Raw genomic sequence first — 8,397 nt, forward strand, 5'->3', positions numbered from 1 at the left:
AGATACGTCATGAATACAATCGGTCAGCTTGAAAACGGTCCTAAAATGCATCAATATAAGAGTTTCGACCCACAATTTTGCATCTTATAGTGCCATATCTGTAAGACATGCGCCAGACTGACCCCTTTCTAATTTTTTAGTGCGCCAAAATGAAAATTTAATTCTTGAACATGTAGATAGTATCATAAGTTAGGATGATCATACATTTAATGAGCAATTCTCTTTTGACAGTTTTAAGGAACATGGTTCATGCTTTTATTCATTTTCCAAGTAAGACAGGAATTTTTTTTAAAAGCGATAACATCTAAATATGAACACGGCAATCAACTCTGTTACTCATTCCTCAACAACACTACTATCACTGTCCGAGGAGGAATCTATTTCATGTGGAATGTTAGCAGCATCCTCTGCATATTCTGCCCAATTCCTTACACCCACGTCACCATTGCTGTATCTCCCAAACCCCAGAAACCAGATTATGGCGGCGATGTGAGCACAAACCCCAACAACCCTAGCCCCTGACCTGCATTTGCAATACCAGGCCGTGACTTCCGTTTCGTTGTATGCAATCCAGAGCAAATGTGTCTTTGCTGACGTATGTCTACTCTGAATTTTCACTCTGATGAGATGAGGGTATTCTTGATGGACATAATCATCACTGTTTCCATCCAGATGTTATTGAACGTAACTTGAAGCAAGTTTCAGTTGGTAAATTCCACAGGTTAGTTCTCTTAATTGTTCTTCTGATAGCCTTGGGAAGTCCAAATCCAGTAATTGCACTTCTTTCCAAATAACAGTCCTTTTGTCAAGCTTTTCATTTTCTAATCGTTCCTTCAGCATATTTACTCCAGTACTAAGATACTTCATCTTAGCAGCAATCGCCATGTCAACCTCTTGAGCTATAATAGAATAAAAAAATTCATTAATGAATCCTTCCATTATCATACATGTAACCTTTAAAGCTAGAAATTTCATTAACCTGTGTCATTGAACTATGATGGTAAATTAACTGGTATAGTGCTAAAAAAATTTAAGTACATATACCTGTAGATAATGGAGGGAAATATTTATTGGAAATTGCACAAATTATTCTAATGTAGTCTCCCACAAACGGCACCTGATTTGTAGGTAAAACATGATCAAAATATCTCCATCTTTTAATTCGGACATTTGCCGATTCCACCACCCACCTCACCTAGAAATATTACAGAGAGCGTGTTTTACAGTTCATTAAATAACATGAATCAAACAACTTAGAGATACGAATGCACAAGGAATATGAGCTTATCTGTGATTGTTATATAATTCTAATCATCACACACCTTGGTAACTAGCCTACTTGAGTTTGCTTCTTCTGTAGAGATTTGCTTGCTTCCCTTTTTAGCAAAGCATCTAATTTCAGCTTTAATACCCATCTCATCCAAAATTCCAACGGCGTCCCTAAAGCCCCTGTCTACGACGAATATATCGTTTTCATGTACCCAGTTCTTGATATCCTGTACATTATTTTTTAGCATGTGCGTTAAAATAGCAGCATCACTGTTTTTACTGTCTGACAGGTTTGGTCCAACAACAGTTACATAGTATCCGGTAGTTGTAACTTCCACCATAGCTTTAACTAATGGCCGCCCTTTGTGCAAGCTATACGATCGTCTTTGAAAGTGAAAGTTATTACTTTTCTATATGAATATATATGTTCCATCCAGAACAAGGATCATCTCAGATTCGCCCAGTGTTCCGAAGAGAGTCTGGGCAAGTGGCCTAGTGTGGAACCTGATGACGTAATCTCGAGAAATATGCTTAAGATCCAAGTTCTGTGGAACGAATGAATTTAACAATGCTTGACGGACTGATGAAATACCTCTCCGTAAACTTGACTTTTAAAGATTGAAAATAGTGGATAACACCTTGTTGGAAATTCCTGATTTCAATTTGAACAAGAAAATACCTAGAGATGTTCTTGAACTTCTTGCAGGTGTGTTTCTGACCTTTTCTTGAATGTAGGAATGAAGGTCATCGAATGTGTTTTTACATACCCCTGTTAAGTTCAAGTAATCACTTTCTGTAAGTGTGGAAGAGCAATCGAAATTAATCCGCGACGTTTTACTCTGCAATGCTGCACTCCTCAGGCGTTGAAGCAAATCCAGAATAGTGGTCCTATTAACAGAGGTGTTCTCTTTGGTGTCGACAATGGTGAAATCGGAAACAAAATTGTCCTCATATAAGTGGTTTGGACATCATCGAGTGCCTGCTGGAATTATGATTTCATGCTTCATGAAGACATCATATCTAGCTTTTGATGACACAACAACAAGTTTTGGCCCTCGCCGTTTGCACAGAAAGCAGGACGAATGGCTCTTAAACGTTGATGGTATGGCCAAAGTAACTGATGGTGGACTGGCTATGGCTCTAGACTTGGGGCGCTTTGGAGTAGGAAAGTAATCAGAATCATCTTTGTTGTCAGGAGTATTGTTTTGTTGCTTTTGATTTGCTTGTTGTTCCTTACCAGAAGTACATGCGTAGTATTTTTGTCTACATTTATTACACAATGTGTCATCGTTGTTGGCAGTCACAAAAAAGTTTTTTTCAAGATATCTACGCTCAGACTTGGTAATTTTTCTTCTCTCATGCTGTTTTGTCCTCTTTCTACACAGTATACAAGGAACATTCTTTGGACCTTTTTCAGGCATATTAGAGAGAAGAATGAAAGCTTATAAAAATTAGTCAGAAAAAAAATCATTTTCTGTTTTCTTAGTATATGTAGTTTTTTTTATAATTATTATTAAGGTACTTTATTGTTGCATTACATAATTCCCTGAATGTTGAAATTTAGCACATGAAAAGAACATTAGACATTCCATTGAAAACTCCCCCCCCCCCGAAATAGGGTTTTCACGTTTCGGCGAGTTAAGGTTTTTTTTTTTGTCAAGAAATATCTGAGAATTGGATTTTTTTGACTTGGTGGACCCCCCCTGGAAAAAATTTCTGGATCCGCGCCTGTTAGGGATATGCGAATAGTTTATAATGTTCAAAGACAGTGAAGCTTTTGTCAAAACGAAATTCCCTAGATATACTTTTATAATAACAAAAGATGCCAAAGGAAAATCCTACTCGGAATTGTTTTATCACGAAAAGTTGAATTAAATATAATATATATTGCTTTAATTGCGGTTTTTTTTAGGTCGCAGATAGTACGCATGACCAAAAATTTAAATAAAATAAATTTATTTCAAGTTGCAAAAAAAAAAAAAAAAAAAAACAATGGTGGTTTAATTTTTTTTAGGAGATTGGTAAGATGATTGTACATGTATATTATTTTACGAAAATACAAAATCTTAAGACAGAATCTTACCCAGCTAGATTATTCTATTTTTGTTTCAATGCTTATTATGTGATATTTACATTCGACTTAAAATTCTTAACACTGTAATCCTTTTACTGTATTGATATACATGTTAAGGTGTTTTTTTCCGTGGGTGTGTGTGTGTGTGTATTGCTTTAATTGCGTTTTTTTTTAGGTCGCAGATAGTACGCATGACCAAAAATTTAAATAAAATAAATCTATTTCAAGTTGCGTGGGGGGGGATGATTGTACATGTATATTCTTTCATACCTTGATCCAGCCCTTGTTTCAATGCTTATTATGTGAACGTCTAAAATTCAATAATGACGTCACATAAATTTTCACTCCGCTGTTTTATGAATGGCATCTTTCATAATTGATCACTGAATGAAACTCATTTCGGAACTTGAAATTCTTGCTTCTTCTTAAAGTTTTGCCCCCCCCCACCTTCAATGGTATGATATCCCTATTTTGCTCGTCATTTTGTTTGGGATGAAGTCGTGAAAGACAACAACAAGTCAATGTCTGAGGAAAGCTTTAGCTATATTTTGTGTTAGGTTTTTTTTTTTTTTTACACATATTTCACAGCTTTAAAGCACACCGATAACAGTTCTAAGTATTTATTTAACGACATATACTGGGGATAATAAAAAAAATATCTAATTAAATTCTGATTTATTAACATTTTAATCGATTGATTTATTCCTTTAAAAGACTAGAAAAAAACACCGAGTCACACACTCGAACCCGGGTCTCTCACGCATGGATCCAGCGTGTAACCATGTGCGCCACGCCGACTTCGTGTAAGATTGCGTGTAGAAGATCTATATGAACTTCCTGATATATTCTTTTTATAATGTCGTCTGTGTGTTTTCTATCGTGAATATAGTTTGACTATCTCAATAATATTTAAATGCAAAAAGTTAAAGGGACAATTTTTTTCTCCAAATAATTATTATAAAAAAGATAATTAATACACGTTATCATAATACCGCTGCCCGCTTGCATTTTGCACTGAAAATACAAGTTAAATGCATTTTGTTGATTAATAATGTAAACATACTTAGGGGGCAAGTAAGGCATATGGTACAATATATTTCTGAAGACTAACTGTCTTTACATGCCTTTACATGCATGTGAAATGAGGAAATGATAAAAAAATAAGCGGAGTTCTACAAAGCTTGAGCTCAATATTCGAGATATAGCCTACAGGTTAGACCTACAGGTAATTATCGTTAGCCATAATTAAATAAATTTTATGAATGAAAAAAAGTCAGTTTATATATTGTTTTCATCTAAAGATACCTTGAAATTTTAAATGTTTTTAAACTACTTACTCGACAATATCCTGTACACTTTTGCTGACACAGCATTGACAGTAAGTTGTCATCCTTCTCCATTATTTGTAGGCGTAGTCTCCCTTTGATTACACCGATGACCATGCTGATTGGATTTTCTCAAAAGCAGCGACGTAAAATCGAAATTAATAATCGGAAAAAAAAGATGTTAACATTAATATAGCTTCTATTTGTTTTATTATTTCTGTTATTTACAGTCGATTCCTTTCATCGATTTATTGCAAAAAGCATGATAAGCACTCATAATAATGTCGGTAGAGCAATCTTACTATAAAATTTGGCATACTGAATGAAATATATAGGCCATATCCAATTAAATACATTACTTCTGATCTTCGTTATTATAAAAAAAATCAACATATATCTAGTACTACATGTATGCATGAAATATTCAAATAAATCACTAATATTTGAAAAATCTATATGAATTTTAAAAGTCTATATATTTGCCTGGGATGTCATCAGTTTATAGTGACCAACAACAAAAAGTTAAAATTTCAATGTGGCCACACCCTTCAAACAAAATGTTTTTTGTATATAATTGTGCTATTTTTTTATGTTGGATTTGATAAAACAAAATTGTTTTGTTTGTTGGGTGTGGCCACACTAAAAAATGTAAGAAAAGGTGACAAAATTAGTAAAAATAAGCCAATTTCATCATTTTGCACATGAATCGACCTGTACTACGTTGTTATGACGTCATGAATAGACCAAACTCATATGCATAATTAAACCTTGACATTCCCCTATAAAAACAAAGTCCTACTCTAAGTGAAGTATGCAAGTTCATTATTCACGAAATTGAAGGGCCGTATTTGCCCCATCGTGGATTTACTTCCTTTATATGTACATGTATATATATATATTTTAATTTAAAGAAATGAACTTTTTCCGCGTTTTATTTTTCTTAACGTAAGTTCTTCTCAGATGCAAGTAAAAATATTATTGATATGCACCGAGACTCAAAACGATTTCTCTCATTTCTCATTCCGGTGAAATAATAAAGTATACACTTTAAATTTATAACAATCTTGCGTCAAAATCCGGGGAAAAAAGAAAAGAAAAGAAGTCACATTGAGAAACAAATGATCAAATTACATTATCCCTAGACAACAAATAGAAATTCTAAGAAACTGAAGTTAATATATATTTTATGAAGAGGGCTCATAATAAAAGTAGATAAAGATTCAGGAAATAAGTGATAAAAATAAGATTATTTTTTTTCAATCAAGATCATGAACTGTATATTTTTTGTGTTTAAAGGTTTTGGATTTTTTTTCGATTTCAGTCTTAAATCGGATATTTTTTAATAAATGACCTTTTTTTGATAATGTGTAAGTCATGAATCGTTTGATATCCACTTAAGAATAATCAATTATGATTACAACTGATGAAATACTGATATCTCTACAAAATGTGTGAAATTATATAATCTGCCCATCCGTGTTTTGTAAATCCAAATTGAATATTGAGTTTGGGTTGAGGTAAATTATTCACAAGCAATTTGATGAAACAAGAAAATCAACAGTCTCGTTTAAAGTCATCATTTCGTAAGTTCTATGGTCGATACAATGACTTTGTCAGCAAATACAATTTATCATTGTGTCAAATGGTGACTGACGTTTTTCATAATAATTGTTAGTCCATTATTTATACACTGAATTGACGACAGGTTTTCCCGATCATAACAAGGAGCACACGCCGGGTGTGACCGTTCAGCAGGGGATGTTCACTCCTCCATGGCACCTGATCCCACCTCTGATGTTTCGGAGGTCCGTGTTTGCTCTGCTCCTATCTTGTATATTTTATAGACTTTGAGATTGAATACTGTTCGTTGTCTCAATATCTTTCTTTCCTATCTCTAAAACCTTCATTGGTGAATGTTACTTAAAACACAAACAATATGTATCGCAATAACTTTCCGTGGCATTTTCAAATGCAAATATAACTTTGAAAAATAAGTTATATATAACGAAAATTAAGATTGACCTTGGTGACATAATTAGCAGCTGATTAGTAAAGTTACCCGAGTTTCAACATTTAAAGTCCAAATGCAATGGAGTTAAAAAAAAACAATTGTAACGCAGGACAATTTATCAGTTAGAGATTTTTGGTTTGAATACGTACAAGTTTTAAGTACAAAATTTCTTACTCAGAGATATGTGCTGTCCTGAAGTGAAAGTTGTGGGTCTTTCGGATGAAACCTTAAAAACCAACGTCCCGTGTCACGACAGGCGTTGGCATGATAAAAATCCATCACTGCTCAATGATCCTGGATGCCGAGTAAAGCTCAAAATTTGAAGCCTTTCACCAGTACATGTTTTTTGTGACGTCTCTAAAAGTCTCGAATGGGACGTAAAACAGTTACAATCAATCAATCAATCAATCTATCTATCTATCCCTGCATTTTATCCAGGTTAAGGTCTAATATATTTTCTGCGGGACTTTTTTTTTACTATGAGGGCAATGATTCAATGTATGCAAATAAATATCCTGTCATCGAAAATATTAAAAATAAAAAAAAATGTCTGTCTGTCCTATGATCAACTCCCGGACTCCTCTCAAAATCAAATGGCCGAGTAGTGTTTTTTTTATGAAATAGATGCTTACTCCTCAATTGCACCTGATCCGACCTCCGATGTTTTGGAGGTCCGTGATTGCTCTGCTCCTATTTTGTATTGTTATATGAACTTTTGATCTAGAATTCTGTTCGTTTTCTCAATATGTTTCATACACAAAGTATTCTATTTGGTCCAATTGATGTGACTAGTCTACTTCTGTAGTTAAAACACAACAAAGACAATGTTTATTAAGTGAGAACTATCATATATTAAAAGACAACAAGTTTACATTAGAGATATAGAAGAAAGGGAGATCAAAGGGATATCTCCGTAGTACAAAGAATAACAAATTTGACAATGGTATCTTCCTTGTTAAAAAACAATTATCAGTTTAGCAAAATTTTGACAAATAAAAAGCAAATAAACCACAAATTTGTCAAAAGAATAAGCTGCTACATGGCAGGTACTTAAATAATAATTGTCTAATTTTTCGATTTCATGACGTAATCAATCGATTGGTTAAATTATCACGCAAGCCAATCGATTGATTATCGTCATAAAATTGAAAAATCCGACAGTTATTCGCTATATTTACATGGTATTGAAGGCTAGAAGGCTGCTTTTGTCCCTACTCAGTAATTGTCCCGCCCGGACGTGATGAACCCTTTCGATAAACCAGTACATTGATGGAGAAATAAAGTACATTAACTATGGTTATTTTATCTCAAACAAAGACATTGGAAATATATATATATGTACATATGTAACACAGGCGTCGGAACCGGGGTGGGGTGGGTCGGAATTGGGGGGTTAGCCCCCCCCCCCCCTTTTGTTCAAATACATATATAATATAGGCATTGAAAATTGGAATTCACCGTTGTTTTGTTGGTTTAGTCCCCCCGTTTTCAATAAGCCCCCTCCCCACTTTTAATTTGCTTCCGTTGCCTATGTGTAAGATGCCATCAGCTTAAATAATATAAATACCAACAATGAAAACATAAACACATTACAAATATAGATAGACTAAAATTGTTTTAGACATGTACTACATGTATGACAGGCGACAAAGGGGGGATGTTTTTTATATAATTTTTAAAAATAATATTTCAAAACAATTTTGTAAACTTGGTTACAG

The sequence above is a fragment of the Saccostrea cucullata genome, unplaced genomic scaffold (assembly GCF_032062105.1).
Source record: "Saccostrea cucullata isolate Sc308-1 unplaced genomic scaffold, CSIRO_AGI_Scuc_v1 ctg1851, whole genome shotgun sequence".
In the NCBI taxonomy this organism is placed as follows: domain Eukaryota; kingdom Metazoa; phylum Mollusca; class Bivalvia; order Ostreida; family Ostreidae; genus Saccostrea; species Saccostrea cuccullata.